The 21,989-nt window shown below is 39.7% G+C and overlaps 1 protein-coding gene, 1 long non-coding RNA gene and 1 pseudogene across 10 annotated transcripts in view; 2 read left to right on the forward strand and 1 right to left on the reverse strand.

Moving 5' to 3' along the window:
• The window catches only part of DST (dystonin), a 482,223-nt gene that overhangs the window by 386,131 nt on the left and 74,103 nt on the right, over nucleotides 1-21,989 (reverse strand). The window lies entirely within an intron of this gene.
• LOC103890917 (uncharacterized) lies at nucleotides 2,284-8,243 on the forward strand. Its single transcript, XR_008526222.2, has 5 exons — nucleotides 2,284-2,425; nucleotides 5,753-5,840; nucleotides 6,979-7,151; nucleotides 7,748-7,787; nucleotides 7,981-8,243. It is a non-coding gene; the product is annotated as an uncharacterized LOC103890917 (long non-coding RNA).
• Nucleotides 15,097-15,651, forward strand: LOC112133878 (large ribosomal subunit protein uL22-like; annotated as a pseudogene).

Below are 21,989 nucleotides of genomic sequence, written 5' to 3' on the forward strand. Positions count from 1 at the left end.
TCCTGATAGCCAATTCATTCACATGGTATAAAGACAACCCAAATCTCCTAAAGCCAGGATAATTACATAATGCAACATTTTTAGAAGGGGAACTGAACAATAACTTCTTTAACTGAAACCCAGTGGGGGATCTGAGATAAGTACAATGGAACTGCCTAAACTGGATGCCGCCCAGCCTTAGCACCCTGATCTATAGGAAAGTGCCAGGAAATTGTCTTGGCAATAGTCATTCTCTACCGGCAATGGAGAAAGAAGTGCAGAGACAAGGGTTTGCAAAGTAGCCAAAAGTTTAAAATCCCAGAGGCTGAAAAGTAAACTTTCACAAACCCACATACCCACGTTTATAACTTAAGCACATTACTGTATGTGTATTTCAAAATATTCACCAAAAAAAAAACCCCAAAAATAGAAAGCACACAAGGAAACAGACAAATCCTGATTGTGAAGCATTCTACAAGACAACTGTCCTAGATCCTTCAAAAAGGTCAATGACATGAAACATACACACCCAAAAAGGAGGAATTGTTCTAGATTTAAAAGGACAAAAGAGACACAACCAATTCTTGAACCTTGGTTGGATTCTGGGTTGATTCTTTTTTAAAAGCTAAAAAGACATCTTGGGGCAACTGGGGAAATCTGAACATGGAACATGGGTTGTTTATTAGACAATATTAGGAAATTATTGTTAGTTTTCTAAGGTGCAATAATAGTATTGTGGTTATGCAGGAAAGTGTCCTTATCCATAGAAGGTGCAGGCTGAGGAAACCCAAGATGTCTGCACTTATTTTTATTGTTTCAATAAAAACAAGGAAAAATATTAAATGTGATAATAGGCTAACAATAAGTATTCATTGGTCTACTCCTTCAACTTTTCTATAAATCTGAATATTTTCAAAATGAAGGATTGAGGGGAAATAGCAAGGTCTTTTTTTTTTTTTTTTTTTTTTAAGAGGCAAGGTCTTGCTCCATTGCCCAGGCTGGAGTGCAGAGACGTGATCATAGCTCACTGCAGCCTCGAACTCCTGGGCTCAAGAGATCCTCCCACCTCAACCTCTCGAGTAGCTGGGTATACAGGCACATGCTACCACACCAGGCTAATTTTATTTTTTAATATTTTTATAGAGATGGGGTCTCACTATGTTGACCAGGCTGCTTTCAAACTCCTGGCCTCAAGCAATCTTTCTGCCTTGGCCTCTCAAAGTACTGGGATAACAAGCATGAGCCATTGCACACAGCCCATAGCAAGGTCTTTTGCGGTGTGTTTAAGTGTTGCTTAGTTTATTCCTGTGCTCACAAAATCAACATGTACAGGTTGCAAGGACAAAGTGATAGTTTTGATCTAAGAAATTTCTCGTAACATTTCTTCATAAACACTTAGAGAAGCACTAGAAGCAGTGGCCTGTGTAAAGAAGTCATCAAAGAACGATGACCTGCTTGCCTTAGTCCTAAGCATAATTTTGGACAGAAAAATATAAAAGAAATTCCTCTGCTATTCATTTATTAATAATGTACAATACAGTGAAGACAAGATAGGTTCAGCATCACATAATTTTGATATTTTATATGAACAAAAACAGAAAATTTTTCCTCCAAAATTAGGAAAATCAAAGATACAATTTTCTTTAAAATTCCCTTAGGTAGGTAGGTACAAATATTAACTTCCTCGATGTTGTATCAAAATATGTGGTATGGCCCAAGACTATCCTTACATGACTAGTTTTTTATTTAGAAATAAGTTTAAAAGCAAGAGCACATTATCTGATTTTAGAGATCCCAAGGAAAACAAGCTCTACCACAAATAAATAGATGTAGAAGAAAACAGTTAAGGAAAATGTGCTTAACTCCTTGAAGAAAAAATGAGATATGGTAAATTTGGGGCATCTTGTGCTTGCTTTAGTTAATAATTTTCAAAACTTCTTGAACAATTAAGGTATGAAATCTTTTATCAAATAAATAGCTCTCAGTTAAGTCTTACCTGGAAACCACCTTTAGGTAGTAAGTGCGGAAGAGGGGGTCTAGTGGTAAGGCCATTAGCTGGCTCTCACTCTCTTCTGTTAGGGGAGATATGCAGGAACCCTTAACTCCAAGAGGCAGAAGAGCCTGGGTGGAGGTGAGAGGAAGGGGGATCAGAGGGAGAGGAAGCAGGAAGGTTACTGCTAAGTTCTGACTCAAGGGAAGCAGTTTCAGGCAGAGTTAAGGAAGTCAAAGGTTTCTTTCTAGGTAGAGAAGCCCAGTTCATCAGCCTATGAAAGAACACTGGAATTTAGAACACAAACTGTTTCTAGGGTATAATGATTGTACACTGGTTAGTGTTACTTAGTACTGTATTTCTAAGGAAACCAAGCTTGCTGATGGGACAGAACAGGGAGACAATTTTCAACGTCATTTTCCTCTAACTGTGTGGTCTCTCTCACAGGTATACAAGGTAAGTATCAAAGATTTGTTTCCTTCTGTTTTTAAGACTGAATAGTATTCCATTGTGTATATATGCCACATTTTCTTTATTCATTCAACTGCTAATGAACACTAAGGTTGATTTCATATCTTGACTATCATGAATAATGCTGCAATGACTATGGGAGTGCAGATACCTCTTCAACATGTTAATTTCAGTTCCCAATAGGGATATCACTTTGAATCCTAGACAATCAAGGCTCAGCACTAAGAGATTCTGCAAGATTTCTTCCTTTCTTTCAGTTTAGTATATTCTATCCAGATGCCTCATTTATTGGGTGATTATAATTTAAGCATTTTCACTGACTATCTTATTTAATACTCACTGAAATCCAATAAGGAAAAGGACGTTTAGGGATATTAAGTAAATTGTCCACAGTCATTCTGTCAGTACAAGGTGCAGCCAGGATTTCCATATAGGTCCTTTTGACACAAAAGCCTGTGCTCTTGACCACATGGTACTAAGTGCCCTAAAATGTGGTCCTTGGCACTAGGGGGACATATACTCACAGCCCTAAAGATTACCATATATTTGGGGATCCCAAAAAGACTAGACTTGTTCTGGGTTCAGTACTAGGCCCAAAGCATGGAAATGACAGGTATCAGTTCACAACAAAAAAAAACCATTCAAAATGTACAACTACAGTACTCCCAGACTGCTTTGTGTATAGTGAGCACTCTCCTATTCCAAGGGACCAAGCCTTTACTTACTCTGTGGTCTCTTTCCACTCAAAGATTCTTTGGTCCTATGTGCTCCCACACCTCCATAAATCTCCCCAAACAGATTACAAATAAAATAAGAACTATGCAAAGTATCAAAATACAACATTTTTCTAAAAAATGTAAAAAAACTTTCAAAAAATTTCAGACATCTTTTTTTTTTTGCAAGTCCACCTAAACCCAATCATATGAAAATTATAGTTATAGAGACATCAGAACTAGTTTACATTTGAGTATCTACAAATAGTCTTTCCAACCAAAGGAAGAACATTTTAAATAACTTGCCTAAAAGAAAAGCAAACAGATCTCTAAAAATAGCCCCACAAAACAAATGCATTAGGAAGACAAACTCAAATACCGAAAACATACATTTAACTAGAAAATACTTAATCTTATATTTTAAATGGATTTTTGTTTATGTCAGTTAATTAAAAATATGTCTGAAGTACCCATAGGCTTCTTTCTTAGAAGGGCCTGAAATCTAACTGGGAGAGGAGAAGTGACAAAATCGCCAATGGATAATTAAATATCGATCATCTTATCATCACTTATTAGGCTTAAAAATATGTCTTTTAGTGGAATAGTATAAATACATACATAAAAATATGGCTCACAGTAGAAAGTTGATAAGGAGAGAGAGGCTAAATCAAGTCGAGCCTCCGCAGTCCCTTCAGAAGCCAGGTTGGAGATGCAGTTCCCCAGCTCCCTCACTTCACTCTTCCAAGAGTATCCTATCCAAAAGTATTCACTGCTGATAGCACCATCATTGTAGATGCACTGTAGCTGGCCTACTCATTTTTAAAAACAAATTAACAGCAAACACGTAAATATTGGAAAATTTCACATGAAAATTCAGATGTGGAATACTGGCCCTAGTGGTTTCCCCTTTAAAGAAAGGATACGTAAAGGACTTGTGCTTTCCAGTCTGACACAGTCCTTGCATGTATGATACCTGGCCCCTGGCGATATATTTCTTTGGAGCCCCTGGCATGAAGTAAGTGATGGATGACATTGCTGTATTTAGAGAGTAAAGGAAAAGATAGAGGAGGAGAGGTAGGGATCGTGGTAATTGATAGACTAGGGATGAAATTTTTAAAAATAAGAAAACTGGAGAAGAGGGGATAAAACAAAACAGAAAGCTTTCAAAATATTTCAGTTAAATGGACAACAAACAAAAAATAGATAATTCCATGTTTCTACTGACATCCAAGTGTTCACTTCATTCTGCTGTATCCCCAAACACCCTGGTTAACATTTCCAATGCCCAGAAAATGGAAGAAAGCAGTATGACTCATGTAAATGCTGGCTCAGGATCCCCACGAATCTAGCTGGACCCACCCATCACTACTGCTGATGACTCCCTGCTGGTTTTTGCTCCCGTACCTACCCTTGGCCAACAGGTAGGAAGCATTAGTAAATTTTAGCTATTAGGTGATGTTGTCTATTCAAACTTGTTTGATCCAGGGGTAGATGACTAAGCCAATATAATTGTCACTTCAGGAAACATGAAACAACAGAGACACAGAAACTAGAAGTTATTGCAACTGGGTCACCTTAATAACAGCTCTCAGGATACAAAGTCCATGAGTTCCATATCTATCCTTCCCAAGCTTGGTTGTTAAACCTCCTTTGAGATGTCCCTGTATCTTTCCAATACATACCTTTCTGTAATTCAGAAGGTTTTTTTTCTTTTAAATTTATTCTCTCCATTACTGGAGACAACAAAAACTTAGACAAACATGTTAGTGTTAAAAAAAAGCAATTATAGATATTCAGTTCTTCTCTATTGACACATAAGCAAAGTTATGTCTTTATACCTTCTTTATGCTTCTATTTTCATTACCTGTCTTCATTAATGAGACTTCAGAAATTGCTTTTGATAATAGCTTTTACACACTTACTCTTTCACTTCAAACAGTAGATACTTAAGTGAAATAATTACTTTTTCATTAAAAACAAAAACCTTTATTACTGCACAGAAGCAAAGTCTATGAAATTTTAAGTGCCTGGCACTCCCACTGCCCTCTTCTGAGGAAAGCAGGGCTGCTCCATGTACATTCAGTGAAAACAATTCTGCTGCTACCTTAAGCCACACCCGATCAGAACCAGGGATCAGTGCCTGATCCCTCTGAGCTGGCTTGGTGGAAAACTCTGCTCAGGTGGGATGCTTCATATTGCACGGTAGCAAACCAATCCAACCACAGCCTCCTCTCAAGAATAAATGCTAAGTTCATTACAAATGTCCTTAACAATATTTGGGTTTTCCCTGACATTTGTTGCACATCCTCCTCTTAGAACACCAGAGATCCATCTGGAACAACTGTGTGGCTCAAAGCCCCCGTCTCTGCACTAAAGGCCCCAGTAGATTTCATTTTATCTCTCTTTCCTGAGGTGATCTGGAACTGTCCCTTCCTTGCTTTACCCCTAGAGGAAGCTACATGGCAGGACAGGGAGCAGAAACAGCCTGCAAGAATACCTGACTTTTATTTTCCACAAGCCTGAATCTTTTGAGGTGGGCATAACCTGGAGGCACAAATGTTCCCTCCCATCCCCTGACACCGTGGCATGCATCTTACAGGACCCCAGAACCTTAACACAATTATGAGGTGGAAGAAATGGGGAACACCAGGCCTGGCCTCATGGAGACTGGGGAGTCAGAACCTGAGGTGAGTTGAAAAAAAGACAAAGGGACACCTCTTACCCCAGAGTGTAGAGACTGAGATTCAAACGCACCGTGTGGGTAGCAGCTGTTTCTTATGTACTTCAGAATCCCAGGTCTTAGGAGGGGGGCCCTGATGAATGTCTGCTGGGTGAATTTATTGGCTTGGCAGCTTGGCCTCAGCAGCTTGGTCAAATGTGAGTAGAAATTCAGAAAGAAAGCTCTGCCACAACCAAGGCTAAAAATGCCCCAAGTGTCTGTCTGTCTCTCTCTCACACACACACATACACAGAGCCCACCAATGGGATCAGCACAGCAGCTACTTCCTTCCTCCAGCATCATTTCTCATTTTAAGGCTGCTTTGAATTATTCTAGATCCAGGGAAGAAGGGAATGTATTTCCTTTCTTGCTTGTTGCCACCTTATTCCAAATCAGGTAAGAAAAGAAGAAGATAGTGTTTGAGGGGGGAAGATGTTAGGACCTTTGAGTTATCCAACCAGTCTCCCAGAATGAGAAGTGAGAAAATCACAAAGTGCTTTGAGAGCATCAAGTGGAAGTGGCAGCAGAGGCGGCTGGAAAGCAGGTGGTGGATGAAGATCACAGCAGGGCTTGCATGTGACACTGGGGCCCAGACTTCATCTTCATCTTCATCCAGTAGGAGCTGGATTGTTGCTGAAGGGTTATAAGTAGTTTGCCCGTATAGCTGTGTGACTCATGGACTGAAGAGGGATCACACTCAGACAAGATTAGTGAGCAGTTACTGTAATGGTCTAGCAATAAATGATGAGAGCCTGAACTAAATCATTGAAATTGGGGGTGGAGAGGATGAATTTGAGAAACATTTAGAGACTGGAAAAAAGAAGGCTAGAGGAAGGTAGGGCTGAGGCTGCTAGGGTAAGAAGTGAAACTAGCTTACTATGCAGGAATGAGAAGAAGGTCAGAAGTCAAGCAAAACTGTAATAGTGGGGAGACAGAGAATAGCAGTAGGAAAATCAGTGGGTCCCAGTCAAGTCATACAAGGAGAGTTCGAGACGATGAGGTTCTTTTTGATAAGCCTCCTAATTTGTGGTGACTCAAACTGGTTTAAGATACAAGGCTGGCTAGACACCAACTTCCAAGAGACCTGCATTTTCTTCCAACTATAGCTCTGGCTCCTGGAGCTGCTGTGAGTGAGCGGTGGAAACCTGTCCCTTAGAGAAGCTGCAGCTGATCAGCATCATGCAAGGGACTCCTGAGATGGTAGCATGCTGGTAATGAAGTGTTATGGAGCCACTCCATCCTTTATTCATCCTTTTCCTCATACACACAGAGAACAAAGGTGTATAAACCATCTTGTTCATTGTCCCCTTTCACGCAGGAGTTGTTTTGGGGAACATAATAGTCATGCCATTTACACGTATTTCTTAAACATTTTATGAGCCATGATATTGTACTTAAAAACACAAAAATAACGATATCCCTATTTCTTCTGACTTCCAATTGTCTGTAAGTAATAATTGTTCCCACTGCATTTATGAAGTAAATTCACTCATTCTTTCACAGTGCCCATCATAGGGCAGTTGGAGCTATGCAGCCCACACCCCTCTCCTCCTTAGTCATCATGTACACTTAGGATCTGTGTGAATTCCAATCCCCTGACCTTCCTCCCCTTCAAAGCTGCCCTCCTGACCCTGAAATATTGCTTGGGTGTTTCTTCTCCTCCCTTTCTCAACCGGGGATTTCCAAGCCAGCCTAATAGCTTCCTCCAACAATAATAAAGCAAAGAAGAATTTTTAAAAATGTATATCTGTGTCCATAAAACAATATGATGAATTCTATCACAAAAAACAAGCACACCATAGAACATATGACTATATGTTCCTTTGTGCCATCCTTCATTATCTTCCTGAACTGGCCTTGTGTTTGTATCCACAGCATAGGAACCAGCTACAGAATTTGCAAGTGGAGAATCCAGGTACCTTTAAAAGTCTATTCAGTGAAAATCTCTGGCTATTGATGTGATGGTTAATTTTATGTGCCAACTTGGCTAGGCCATGGTACCCAGTTTTTCATAAAAGATCAGTCTAGATGTTGTGAAGGTATATTTTTAAATGTGATTAACATTTTATTCAGTGGACTTCAAGTAAAGCAGATTATCCTCCATATAGTGGGTAGGCCTTCTCCAATCAGGCCTTAAGAGCAAAGACCATGGTTTCTCAAAGAAAGAATTTTCCTCAAGACTGCAACATAGAGACCTTGCCTGAGTTTCCAGCCTGATACCCTGCAGAATTTGGACTCAAGACTGCAATATCAGCTCTTTCCTGAATTTCTAGCCTGCTGGCCTGCCCTACAGATTTTAGATCTCCCAGCCCAATTACATGAGCTAATTCCTTAAAATAAATAAATCTCTGTGTGCGTATGTGTGCTGTAACTAATATATCCTATTGGTCTGTTTCTCTGGAGAACCCTAACTAACACAATTGTCTACCATATTACTGCATAAAAGACTTATGACTCACCTTTACTACATTTCAGGGAAGTAGAAACACCTGCCATAATTCACATTTTACAGTTTTATGGAAAGTATGCAGGACTTTCACCAAGCTGAGTTAGGAAGCCAGAGTGCTTCACCCAGCCCCATAATTAACTACCCATACTACTACACAAGAAAATTACTTAACATCTTTAACTTGCTTATATTCTAAACGTGAATAATCATACCTACTTCACTAGATATTAGTATTAAAATGAAATAATATATGTAAATCCTGTAATATGATGCCTGCTCAGCACATACTACTCAATACACTTCCATAGCATTTTATTATAAAATAAAAAGACAAAACAAAAACTAGACATCGAGTACTTAGAATTGCAGTGATTATAGCTATATGACCAAAAATATATCATTTTGAGGACTTGAAAAAAATATCTACGTCCCTTCACATCACCTGCATGCTGTCGCCTAAGTTTCCAGTAACAGATACATTCTTTTGGTTTAAAGCTTTTTATTTCTAATCAAACTACCCATGGATGAAAAATATTAAGTGGCACAGTATCAGTCATTTATGCTTCAGTATGAATAAGGCCACCAGACTATGTCCTGCAGAAGTGTTTTGATAAAACAAAAAGGGAACACTGAGGCTCCTAGAAGTAGATAAGCTGCCTAGATCACAATTTTTCCTGGAGCCATTTCTGACAATCACAGAGACAGAGATTCAAGGAGTCGAATGAGTCTGTCCTAACAGAAACAGCCTAGCCCAATTCAGAACACCACTCAAAAGAAATATGGCCTGGAACACTTTAATTATGACAATCCACCTCTCTGCTTCCCTAGTTTTCTGTGTGTGTGTGTGTGTGTGTGTGTGTGTGTCTGTATGTGTGTGTGTATGAGAGACAGAGAGAGAGAGAGAGCATCTTGCTCTGTCATCTAGGCTGAAGTGTGGTGGTAAGATCCCAGTTCACTGTGTGGTGGTGAGATCCCAGCTCATGGCAAACTTGACCTTCCAGGCTCAAGCAATCCTCCCACCTCAGCCTCCCAAGTAGCTGGACTACAGGTGTGCCACCACACCTGGCTAATTTTTTTATTTTTTGAAGAGATAGGAGAAGAGTGGCCATGGGATTGTCTCACTGTGTTGCTCAGGCTGATCTGGAACTCCTGGGCTCAAGCAATCCTCCCGCCTCAGCCTTCCAAAGTGCTGAGATTACAGGCATGAGCCACCATGCTCAGCCTTGCTTCCCTAGTTGAAAGTAAAAGCTCATTACCGCTCTGTTGAGTCATAGGGACAGATGGCGTTACCTTCTCACCTGTCTTCCTGATTCTCTAGGTAGAATATAATCTTTGATGTGATCTGATGGAGTCTGAAAATCTGCTACCAAAAACTGCTGCCACAATGTCTGAAATGTTCCCGTTAGAGCATTTCTAAGCCACTGGAAGATTTTGAGTTTTATCATCTTCTAAAACACAAGGATAGCTAAATTCAACTAGATTACTAAAATGATATACATAAAGTACATATAGGCATTCAATAAATTAGAGCTATGTTTTTTGTTTGTTTGTTTGTTTGTTTGTTTTGAGATGGAGTCTCATTCTGTTGCCCAGGCTGGAGTGCAGAGTGCAGTGGCACGATCTCGGCTCACTGCAACCTCTGCCTCCTGGGTTCAAGCAATTCTCCTGCCTCAGCCTCCCGAGTAGCTGGGGCTACAGGTGCATGCCACCATACCCGGCTAATTTTTTGTATTTTTAGTAGAGATGGGCCAACTCACTATGTTGGCCAGGCTAGTCTTGAACTCCTGACCGCAGATGATCCACCCACTGGGGCCTCCCAAAGTGCTGGGATTACAGGCATGAGCCACCATGCCCAGCCAGAGCTATGTTGTTCTTATTTCAAGTCACATTCACCTCTTGCCTGAACAATTATTGAAAAATATCTTCCAACTGATCTTGTTTGCCTCTTTGTCCTCAACGATCTATTCTCCATACAGAAGCTAGATCCAGTCTTCAAAGACCTAAGTCAGAGTACATCATGCCTGTGCTCAAAACCCTCCTGTGGCTTTCCACTTCACTCAGGATAAAATCCAAAGCCTGTACCGTGACTTACAAGGCCTCCTGATGTGCTGTTGGGTCTCTGCTCAAATGTCACCCTTTTAAAGAAAGTTCTTCCCCTAAAAGCCTTATGTAACTTTACCTTCCTCACCAATTACTCTATGCCCCTTATCCTGCTTCACTTTCCCCCACAGCACTTATTACCATCTGACACATTATGTATTTACTCGTTAATATGCTTGTTGTCTGTCTCCTCCACCAGAAAGTAAGCTCTTTGTTTCATTCATGCTGTGTCCCCAGTTCCTAGCATGGTGGCAAACCCATAGCAGGTGCTCAGAAAATATTTGTGAAATGGGAAAATGAACAGTAAAAGAATTTTGCAAAAGCACCCGTACTAACTAGCATACAGTTTCTATGTGCTCAACAAGTACCAATTTCCTGCAATAAATATTAGTTTTTTCTTATTTATCTTTATTTCTTATTTATCTTATTTATCATCGCCTGCAATACTTGCCCTGAAGCTTGTTATAGAACAACATATTTAAAGCACAACATAGTCTCACAACCCACAGTTAAACCCTCCTAACCATAAATCAGAAATGGGATTGCTCTCAGCAAGCTAACTGGGGAGATAACAGAGAACTGAGGCTAGACCTGGCCCCGTAGTCTGGCAGAGCTCTGTGCCTCCTGACCCAGCTTCACTACTTATTAGCTATAGGACTTTGGACAAACTACTTAAACTTTCTAAGCTTTGGCTTTCTTATTTATCAAGAATATCTACCTCTTAGGGTTGCTGTTAGTATTAAATGGCCTAATGCCCATTGCCAAGCACAGAGCCTGACTCATAGGAAGTGCTTAAGAAATGCCCACTACTGTTAATATTGTTGGTCAGCATCAATAAAAATGCTGTTGATATGAAATGCCTGTCTTTATAACTTCATTTCTTTTACAGTCTCATTTACGGTTATCTCTGGAGTTATAGGGAGCTGATAAAGTTCCAAAACAGTTTTTAAAAGATTTAAAAACAGGAAATAATGATAGTCATTTATTTATAAAAAGCAGGGCTTGGCTGGATGTGGAGACTCATGCCTGTAATCCCAGCACTTTGGGAGGCCAAGGTGGGCGGATCACGAGGTCAGGAGATCAAGACCTTCCTGGCCAACATGGTGAAACCCTGTCTCTACTAAAAATACAAAAATCAGTGTATTTTGTGGTATGGTGGTGCACACCCGTAGTACCAGCTACTTGGGAGGCTGAGGCTGAGGCAGGAGAATCACTTGAACCCGGGGGCAGAGGTTGCAGTGAGCCGAGACCGCGCCACTGCACTCCAGTCTGGCGACAGAGCGAGACTCCGTCTCAAAAAAAAAAAAAAAAAAAAAAATAGTAGGGCTCTCATTTCAGAAAAAACTATTTTTCACCTCCCTAGTATCCTGAAACGTCTGCATCTCAGACTTCCTGATTCTTTTGCTTTAATAAACAGACGGGTGTGCCTGGAGTCATGGTGATTACCCGTGTTCTAGAAATAAACTTCAGAAAGTTGTGTTGCCTGCTTAATACTCCCATAAATTCCAAATATTATTTTGTAGTTTTTTTAAAAAACATTAAATGTCTGGGTTTTCTAAATCAATTTTAAACATGGGGGGGTGTCAGTTCATTTTACAAAACATGCAAGTAGAAATAATTTTTTTTAATTTGTAAGTATAAACAATTTTAAATGCTTAGCTAAACATGGCATATAAACAGGAAAACAATGCAGCATTGAAGAGAGTGTTCTCAACTATGAGGTCTTGCTTCCAATCGTGGTTCTGATAGTTCAGCATCTCAGGTCACTGTTCTGGGCCTTATTTCCTCAAAACGACAACTCAGGCTGGATGACTTTTGATGTTCCTAAATTGTCCACGAATCCATCATCTCTAAAGCTTTTTTGATATACAAATTCCATACCTTTAGTGTTTCATTTTCAAACTTCTAAAGAGCCTCTTTATATAGTTACCCTGAACTAAGTTTAAATGCTAATGAGTCAGAGATATTATGAATTGAGTAGCACATGTAAGAAAACAGAAAATACCCTCTCCCAATGCCACAACTCACCGTCCTCTCAAAAAAAAAAGAAGTGTATTTTGGACTACAACATTTTTTTAGAATGTTGTTAACTACCAAAAACAAAAATAAAAACCAATGATAAAATAAATCAACAATAAAATAAAATAATTTGACAATCACAACTGCTATTTAACAATTTATCTGATTTTATCACAAAAATATTCCATGAACATTTTCTCTATTGGAGGTTTTAGGTTCAACTCCAAATTATAACAAAACATTGTGCAATTAGGAAGTTGATTTGGCCTAACAGAAATGACAAATATGTACTGAAATTTGAGAGTTGAAATAAGTGAGGCACCACAGCACTTCTCAATACCTATGTAAACATGAATTCTACCTACCCTCTGTGGGAAATGAAGGCCCTATGTCATCTGCTTTAAGACCAAGAGATAAGAAACAATTGGCTAAATGTACTGCAGAGCCCTACACAGAAATGAAATTATACTAAAAATAAGGACTAAAAGCTATGTCTTGGCAGACAATGGCTACTGTACTTTGATAATGATGCACAGATTTTTTTAAAAACTTTTGGTGGCTCTAGGGATGGATGCTAGAACTTTGGGGTACATATGGCTCTGATCTGAGGGGACCTATTTTGGGGAGTCTCTTTAGTCATACAAAAACAAGGCAAGGGTTTCTCAGATATATTGTAGACATGACTTCCTAACAAACCTTCCTGCTGTACATTAGCTAAAAATGCTAGATAAAATATTTTTAAATGAATCAGCAAAGGGGCAGGAAAATAAGAAAAATTCTTAGAGGCTGGAGCAATAGAAAAGCAAAAGCACAAATACAGAAATGTTAGGCTGATTCCCTCTCATCTAAAGTTTCACTTGACGAACAGGGGACAGAAGAGCAGGACGACCTGCTCAGGGGACAGAAGACAAAGCCAAAGGAGTCTCAGTGAAAAAAAACAAAAATAGAAACAGAAACAAATAAAGCCAGGGAAGCATGAACTAGGAAAACCAAACAAAAATACCCTGAGATTGCAAGGACACTTGCCCATGTCAAGCTTGTGGCTGGAGAAGAAAAAAAAAAAAAAAAAACTTCATAACCACAAGCTGATTCTCATGTGCATTTTATGGCCCAAGTTCACACAATCTATGCAGTATGAAAAACTCTGAAACTGAGATTTTATTTTTATTTATTTTTTTGAGACAGGGAATCGCTCTGTCACCAAGGCTGAAGTGCAGTGGCACAATCTCAGCCTCAACCTCCCAGGCTGAAACGAGCCTCCCACCTCAGCCTCCCGAGTAGCCGAGACTACAGGCAGGCGCCATCATGCCCAGTTAATTTTTTTGATTTTTAGTAGAGACGATGTCTTGTTATGTTGCCCAGGCTAGTCTTGAACTCCTGAGCTCAAGCGATCCACCTGCCTCGGCCTCCTAAAGTGCTGGGATTACAGGCATAAGCCACCCGCACCCAGCTGAGATTTTTTTTTTAGATTTCCCTGGCAAAACTAAGAGAATTATCCTCTCTGGAGAAATGTACTTTCAATCCTAGCCTCTAAAATTACCACAGATAAAGTTCAGTCAAAAATGAGCTCGTGGTGAGACAGAACTAGCTGGATTTCCTAGGCCGACTAAGAATCCCTAAGCCTAGCTGGGAAGGTGACCACATCCACCTTTAAACATGGGGCTTGCAACTTAGCTCATACCCAACCAATCAGGTAGTAAAGAGAGCTCACTAAAATGCTAATTAGGCAAAAACAGGAGGTAAGGAAATAGCCAATCATCTATCGCCTGAGAGCACAAGGGGAGGGACAATGATGAGGGATATAAACCCAGGCATTCGAGCCAGCAAAGGCAACCCCCTTTGGGTTCCCTCCCATTTTATGGGAGCTCTATTTTCACTCTATTAAATCTTGCAACTGCAAAAAAAATTAAAAAATAAAAAAAAAGAGCTCGTGGTAAAAAGTCGCAAAGCAGCCAGGCACAGTGGCTCACGCCTGTAATCCCAGCATTTTGGGAGACCGAGGTGGGCAGATCACCTGAGGTCAGGCGTTCAAGAACAGCCTGGTCAATATGGTGAAACCCTGTCTCTACTAAAAATACAAAAATTAGCCGGGCATGGTGGCAGGCACCTGTAATCCCAGCTACTCGGGAGGCTGAGGCAGGAGAATCACTTGAACCCGGGAGGTAGAGGTTGCAGTGAGCCGAGATCATGCCATTGCACTCCAGCCCGGGCAACAAGAAAGTCACAAAGCATACAATGAAACAAGGCCCCACTGGTGAAACTATGGAAACAAAAGACACAAACCCATAGGCAAAAACTTCAGGTATGTTAATTATCAGATATTACATATAAAATAAACATATTTTATATATTTAAATAAAAGGAAAAGAGTATCAAAAGTAGGAGTTAGGAATAAGAGACTGTCAAAAATACCAAGCAATGAAAATATAATAATATAAATTAAAATTCAGTGAACAAAGAATATATATAAAGAACCCACTCAAATCAGTAAAAAACATACAAACAACCAAAGAAGAAAAATAGCAAGTGAAATGGACAGACATTTTGCAGAAGAGGAAACATACATGGCTAATAAACATACAAAAAGATATAAACATATGAAAAAATGTGTGGGGCTCTTCCTCTTCCTCTAAGTGGCCTGAGGTAATCTGTGAAAATGGTTCACTATTTACTTGACCCAGAGAACCCCACAAAGTCATGCAAATCAAGAGGTTCAAATCTTCCTGTTCACTTTAAGAATACTCGTGAAACTGCCCAGGACACCAAGGGTATGCATATACGAAAAGCCACAAAGTATCTGAAAGATGTCACTTTACAGAAACAGTGTGTACCATTCCAACATTACAATGCTGGAGTCGGCAGGTGTGCCTAGGCCAAGCAGTGAGGCTGGACACAAGGTCGGTGGCCCAAAAAGAGTGCTGAATTTTTGCTGCACATGCTTAAAAATGCAGAGAGTAATGCTGAACTTAAGGGCTTAGAGGTAGATTCTCTGGTCATTGAGCATATCCAAATGAACAAAGCACCTAAGACGCGCCGCTGGACCTACAGAGCTCATGGTTGGATTAACCCATACATAAGCTCTCCCTGCCACATCGAGATGATCCTTACTGAAAAGGAACAAATTGTTTCTAAACCAGAAGAGGGGGTTGCCTAGAAGAAAAAGATATCCCAGAAGAAACTGAAGAAACAAAAACTTACAGCATGGGAGTAAATTCAACGTTAAAATAAATACAATTAAAAGTAAAAAAAAAAAAAAAAAGAAAAGAAAGAAAAAGAAGAGGTGTGGCATCATTAATAATCAGGATAAAGCAAATCAAGCCCACAATGAGGTTAACAGATTGCATGTATTCAACTGGAAAAAAAAATTAAGTCTAATATTACTATGTGTTGAAAAGAACATGGCTCCTCATGCTCACTTAGACGTGGCTGAGGAAAGTATAAATGGGTGCAGGTATTTTGAAAAAGAGTTTGGCATTATCTCCTGAAGTTGAACTTTCATGTATATCCAGCGATTCTACTAAGAATTGATCCAGTAATTCCACTAAGCATACACACAAGAAAAACTGCACATGAACTGTAAGAGGCATGTACAAGAAAATGCATAGTGGCACTCATACAGTAAAGGCCTGAAAACAAATGTCCCACTTACAAGAGAGCAAATGAGCAAACTGTGGTATAGTCATACAAAAGTCAAAACAAATAAACTATAGTGAACAATATTATTAGCAATACTATTAGCAATAGCATATTAAGTGAAAAAAGTTAGTTTCAAATAATTACATAAAGTATGATAACATTTTTTATTAAGTTAAAAGTAACTAAAATTTTAAAATTTAAATTTTTTAAGCTAGGCGCAGTGGCTAATACCTGTAGTCACAGCTACTCAAGAGGATGAGGTGGAGGAATCACTTGAGCCCAGGAGTTTGAGGCTGCAGTGAGCTATGATGGCACCACTGCACTCTAGCCTGGGCAACAGAGGAAGACTCCACCTCTAAGAAAACAAATAAATAAAATTAAAAAATTAAACTTTTTAGGAATAAATAGACTAGCAATAAAACTCTGTGAACAGGGAAACAAGAGAATGATGAAATGTGTTTCAGAATGATGGTTATCTTGAGTAAGAACACTCAGGCCGATGGAAAAAGAGACCATATCATTAGACATAGGTTACCACCAAGATCTTAGCTTTTGTTTTGAGTGGGGGTGTGTAGGTACTTATCAGATAGATAGAAAGATAGAGTAATTTAAAAATAAATAGGTATGGAAGTGCAGAATCTCTTCAATACACTGATTTCCCTTTCTTTTTTTTTTTGTGGATATATACCCAGCAGTGGGAACTACTATGTGATAGATCACATAGTAGTTCTATTTTTAGTTTTTTGAGGAACCTCCATATTTTGTTTTCCATAATGGCTATACTAAACTTACATTCCTACCAACGAGCATTCTCCTTTCCCTGAATACCTGCTAGCATCTGTTGTTTTCTTTTTGATAACAGACATTTTAACCAGGGTGCGATGATATCCCATTGTAGTTTTAATTTGCATTTCCTTGACAATTAGTGATGTTGAGCATCTTTTCACATACCTGTTCGTCATTTGTATGTCTTCTTTAGGGAAATATCTATTTAGATCTTTTGTTCATTTTTTAATCAGATTATTTGTCTTTTTGCTCTCGAGTTGTTTGAGTTCCTCACATATTCTGGTTATTAATCACTTGTCAGATGAATAGCTAGCAAATATTTTTTCCCCATTCTGTGGGCTGTCCCTTCTCTTTGCTGATTGTTTCCTCTGAAGCTTTTTAGCTTGATGTTATCCCACTTGTCAATTTGCTTTGGTTTCCTGTGCTTTTGAGGTCTTACTGAAGAAATCTTTGCCTAGACCAATGTATTGAGGCATTTCAATAGCAAGATATGAAATCAACCTAAGTGTCCATCAATGGATGAAATTATAAGGAAATTGTGAGATATACATATACACAAAGGAATATTATTCAGTCATAAAGAAGAATGAAATTCTGTCATTTACAGCAACATAAACAGAACTGGAAGGCATTATGTTAAGTGCAGTAAGCCAAGCACAAAGAGAAAAATATTGCCTGTTCTCACTCATGTTGGAGTTAAAATAGTGGATCTCATGAAGATAGAGAATTGAAAGGTGTTTACCAGAAGCTGGGAAGGTTAGGCGGAGAGGGGAGATGAAGAGAGGTTGGTTAATGAGCACAAAAATACACTCAGAAGGAACGAGATCTAGTGTTTGGCAGCAATATAGGATAGCTGTGGTTAATACTTTATTGTATACTTCTAAATAGCTAGAAGAGGTTTGGAATGTCTACCTGCACAAAGGAGTGATAAATGTTTGAGATGATGAATATCCCAATTGTGATCTGACCATTACACACTATGCTTGTATCAAAACACCACATGTAAGCCAGCCTCAGTTGTGCATAACTATAGTCCTACTACTTGGGAGACTGAGGTGGGAGGATCACTAGAACCTAGGAATACAAGGTTGTAGTATACTTTACACCTGTGAATAACCACTGCACTCCAGCCTGGGCAACACAGAGAGACCCTGTCTCTTAATAAACACAAAACAAAAAAACCATGTACCCCATAAATATGTACAACTATTAGTATCCATAAAAATTAAAAACAAAGTTGCATCTGGTGGGTCACACCTGTAATCCCAACACTTTGGGAGGCCAGGGTGAGAGGATCACTTGAGCCCAGGAGTTCAAGGCTGCAGAGAGCTATGAGTGCACCACTTCACTCCTGCCTGGGCATCACAGCGAGATCCCATCTCTTAAAAAAAATCAATAAATAAAACTTAAAATAAATTTATATAAATTAAATAAACAACTGAAAGTGGCACATGAGCCAATGGGTGTCATGAATTCACCATCTTACTTTCTTTTCATCCCTCTTATCACTACCTAAAACCACTGTCAATCATAACTACATTTGTAGTTCATTTAATAGCTCACAAAACTTGTCAAAAATATTATCTCATTTAATCCCTGCAACAATCTTATGAAATGTGCATTGCTATCGTTCTCATTCTATGTAAGGGAAAACTATGGCTAAAAGAGATAAGTGACTGTTCCAGTTTAAATCCAGTTCTTAAACTCCAAATTCTGCATTCTTTCCCACATGAGCCTGAAAAATATCTATGCGTTCTAATCGCTCCACATGCATCTCAAATCATGTGATATTTAAGAGATCTCGAAGAAATAATAAAATTAGCACCAAATCACCAAAAGTAGATGCCAAAACTAACACCCTTGAAAGGTGAGATTCCTCAGACTAGTGGATCCCTTTCTCAGCCACCTAAACAAGGTCATATTAAAGGCCTGGTTATCTTTACTAATACCATCTTCAATCGCACACAAACACATAACCTTCTGAACAACTCCTGACTGAGCTTCTATTTGGAACCTAAGCCAGGTATGTTTTTGTTTTTTTGTTTGTTTTGAGTTGGAGTCTCGCTCTGTCGCCCAGGCTGAAGTGCAGTGGTGCGATCTCTGCTCACTGCAAGCTCTGCCTCCCAGGTTCACCCCATTCTCCTGCCTCAGCCTCCCAAGTAGCTGGGACTACAGGTGCCCGCCACCATGCCTGGCTAATTTTTTGTATTTTTAGTAGAGACGGGGTTTCACCGTATTAGCCAGGATGGTCTTGATCTCCTGACCTCGTTATCCACCCACCTCAGCCTCCCAAAGTGCTGGGATTACAGGCGTGAGCCACCATGCCCCACCTGCCAGAGATGTTTTAAGATGCTCACAGGGCCCTGAGCCACTCTTTTACAGGTCTCATCACATTAGACATATACTCAGACACATTCAATACATTTTCCATTAAATGCTTGAAAGGGCTTTTATTATTTGAAAAATATATTTTGTTAAAAGTTATTTTTGTGTAATTTTAAATTTTACTTATGCACAATTATACAAAAGTTGAATTGCAACTGGGCAGTTGAAATTATGACTAGTCATTTAATTAAAGATTGTTTTTAAAGTTAAGTTCCAAGCTTCTTATTCTGTAATCAATAATATATATTTAGGTCCCAGTAATCTCAAAAAGCCTTTGAAGAGCTCATGGACCCGAAGGACAGACCAGAATGTCTAATGGACACACCATCGGGCCAGGAGCAAAGGCCACAGATTATTGGTGTCAATGGCAGAGGGCTGTCTGTGGCTATCCCTGGCTCCATCCCTAGAGCTGCTGGAATCTTAGCACAGGTGAACTTATCCACCACACCACTTCTCCGTACCATACTTGTATACTACCCCAAATTCAAGCCCCATGGGCAACTCTTTTCTCAAAAACTATCATCCTTTTGCTACTCTGTAGCTGCTCCACTGCTGCCCTCCTAGTCAACTCTTTTCTAGGTGCCCTTTGAAACCTTCATTTAATTGTCAGGAAGCTCTAACTCCTCACAAAAGTGCCATCTCCACTGCTTGCCTTACCTTAATCATTCCACGTTGTATTTGTTAAGCGCCTGCTCTCTATACCTCTGCACCTCTCCAGCAGAGGCTTCTGCTTCTCCTGCATGTCCCATCAAAATCCCGGAGGGAACCATCATCCAACACCACTCTCTTCCTTTCCCTGAATTGTCACTGTCTGACCTCTGGCCACACCCCCTCATTTGCTGAGGACTTTGGAACCTGACTCATTGCTTCTTCTTCACTTTGAGTGTAGTCATCTGGGAAGATTTCCACATTCATGTGGATGGGCCAGCCAACACCTCAGCCACAAAAGTTCCTAGCCTCCTGAGTTCAAATAATCTTTCTCTCCTCTTCTCCCAGCATGCCATGGCCCCATTCTGGATGATGACATCACCTGGTACTGACCCAACTCTGAGACCTCTCATTGTAATCCAAAAATGTGACCTCCAATTTTTGGCTCTCCAGCTCTCTCACTCCTCTTCAAGCTAATCCAGACTTCTAATGCTGTGTTCCTGGACTGCCGTTAAGATTTCCTGTTCTTCCTCATCAAGCCTCATGATGCATCATTTCAAGCATTCTCTTGACATCAATATCCCAGCTGCCTCCTTTACAGCTATCAATTCCACCCTCTATCTTGGATCAGTTGAAATATTCACCTTAACTCCCAATTCTAAATGGCTGAAATGTGCTTTGAAAACACTACTCAATGAAGCAGCTTAATCCCTCGACAAATGTCCAACCATCTAACATCAACTAGGTTTTCAGCACTGTTTTTCTTTAACAACTTCTAGCTATCCCCAAATGTATCCATTTCTACTCTTACCCTCACCTGCACTCTGTCCAGGCCCAGGAAAGGCCCCCTTTCATCTCCCTAAAATATCTCAAATGTCTCCCATCTTATGAAAGAACTTTCTGAATCCTATATCCTCCCTGGCTTACTGCCTAAATTCCTCAGTCTCTTCTTAGGCAAACTCCTTTAAAGGGTAATTTATAAAGGCTCTTTCCATGTCTATATTTCCTAGTCATTTTTCCCCATTCATTTTTAAATTGACTTGTATTTGTATCAAAGTAAAACATGCCTATAAGAAGCAAATAATGCTAAAAAACATTTGGCCTAAAAGGCTCTTACCTAGATACCTGGCTCTGATCAAATGTCACCTTATCAAAGAATGTTCCCTGACTGTGCAATGTAAACCCATCATCCCACCCCAACACCATCTTCCCCCTTACCTGAAGCATTTTTCTTCATACCGTTTACCACCTCCTAGCATAATATAAATTTAGTTATTTGGCCGGGCTCAGTGGCTCACGCCTGTAATCCCAGCACCTTGTGGGGGCCAAGGAGGGCAGATCACTTGAGGTCAGGAGTTCAAGACAAGCCTGACCAACATGGTGAAACCCTGTCTCTACTAAAAAATACAAAAAATTAGCTGGGCATGGTGGCAGGCACCTGTAATCCCAGCTACCTGGAAGGCAGAGGCAGGAGAATCACTTGAACCCAGAAGGCGGAGGTTGTAGTGAGCAAAGACTGCGCCGCTGTACTCCAGCCTGGGTGACAGAGCAAGACTCCATCTCAAAATAAATAAATAAATAAATTTAGTTATTTGTTTTTATTTTTATGGGATCTGTGGCACAGAACAAACAATAAATATGTGTGGAATTAATGAAAATCTATTCTAACAGGATATCAAATTGGAACATTTTTAGTTAGTTTCAACTGATATCCCATAGGCTGGGAACAACACAATAAATGCCACTATCCCCCAGTCCTAAAGGAAAGTGTTGGAACAGTGCAACTCAAAATATGCCCATGGACAAATGCCAGTCTGAGAACTGTTTTTATTGGTTTGCTATAAGATAAATACAGAAATTGGAAGTATTTAGAGACTTTTAGAATAATTTGACATTGCTTTGGAAGTACAACTGGTCAATAGGCTTGTCTTGTTGAACAGACTATTTCAGGTGCTGTTGAACTCATATAATACATCACCAGTGTGATGCGAACTGAAGACCAGTCATGCAATAAAGGGCCAGGTATAGATCTGTAATGAATTGGAAGTTAAAAAAAAAATCTTTCCCACAAATGTATGCAATGCCCCGTGCTAA

Source organism: Pongo abelii, chromosome 5, assembly GCF_028885655.2.
Source record: "Pongo abelii isolate AG06213 chromosome 5, NHGRI_mPonAbe1-v2.0_pri, whole genome shotgun sequence".
Lineage (NCBI taxonomy): Eukaryota > Metazoa > Chordata > Mammalia > Primates > Hominidae > Pongo > Pongo abelii.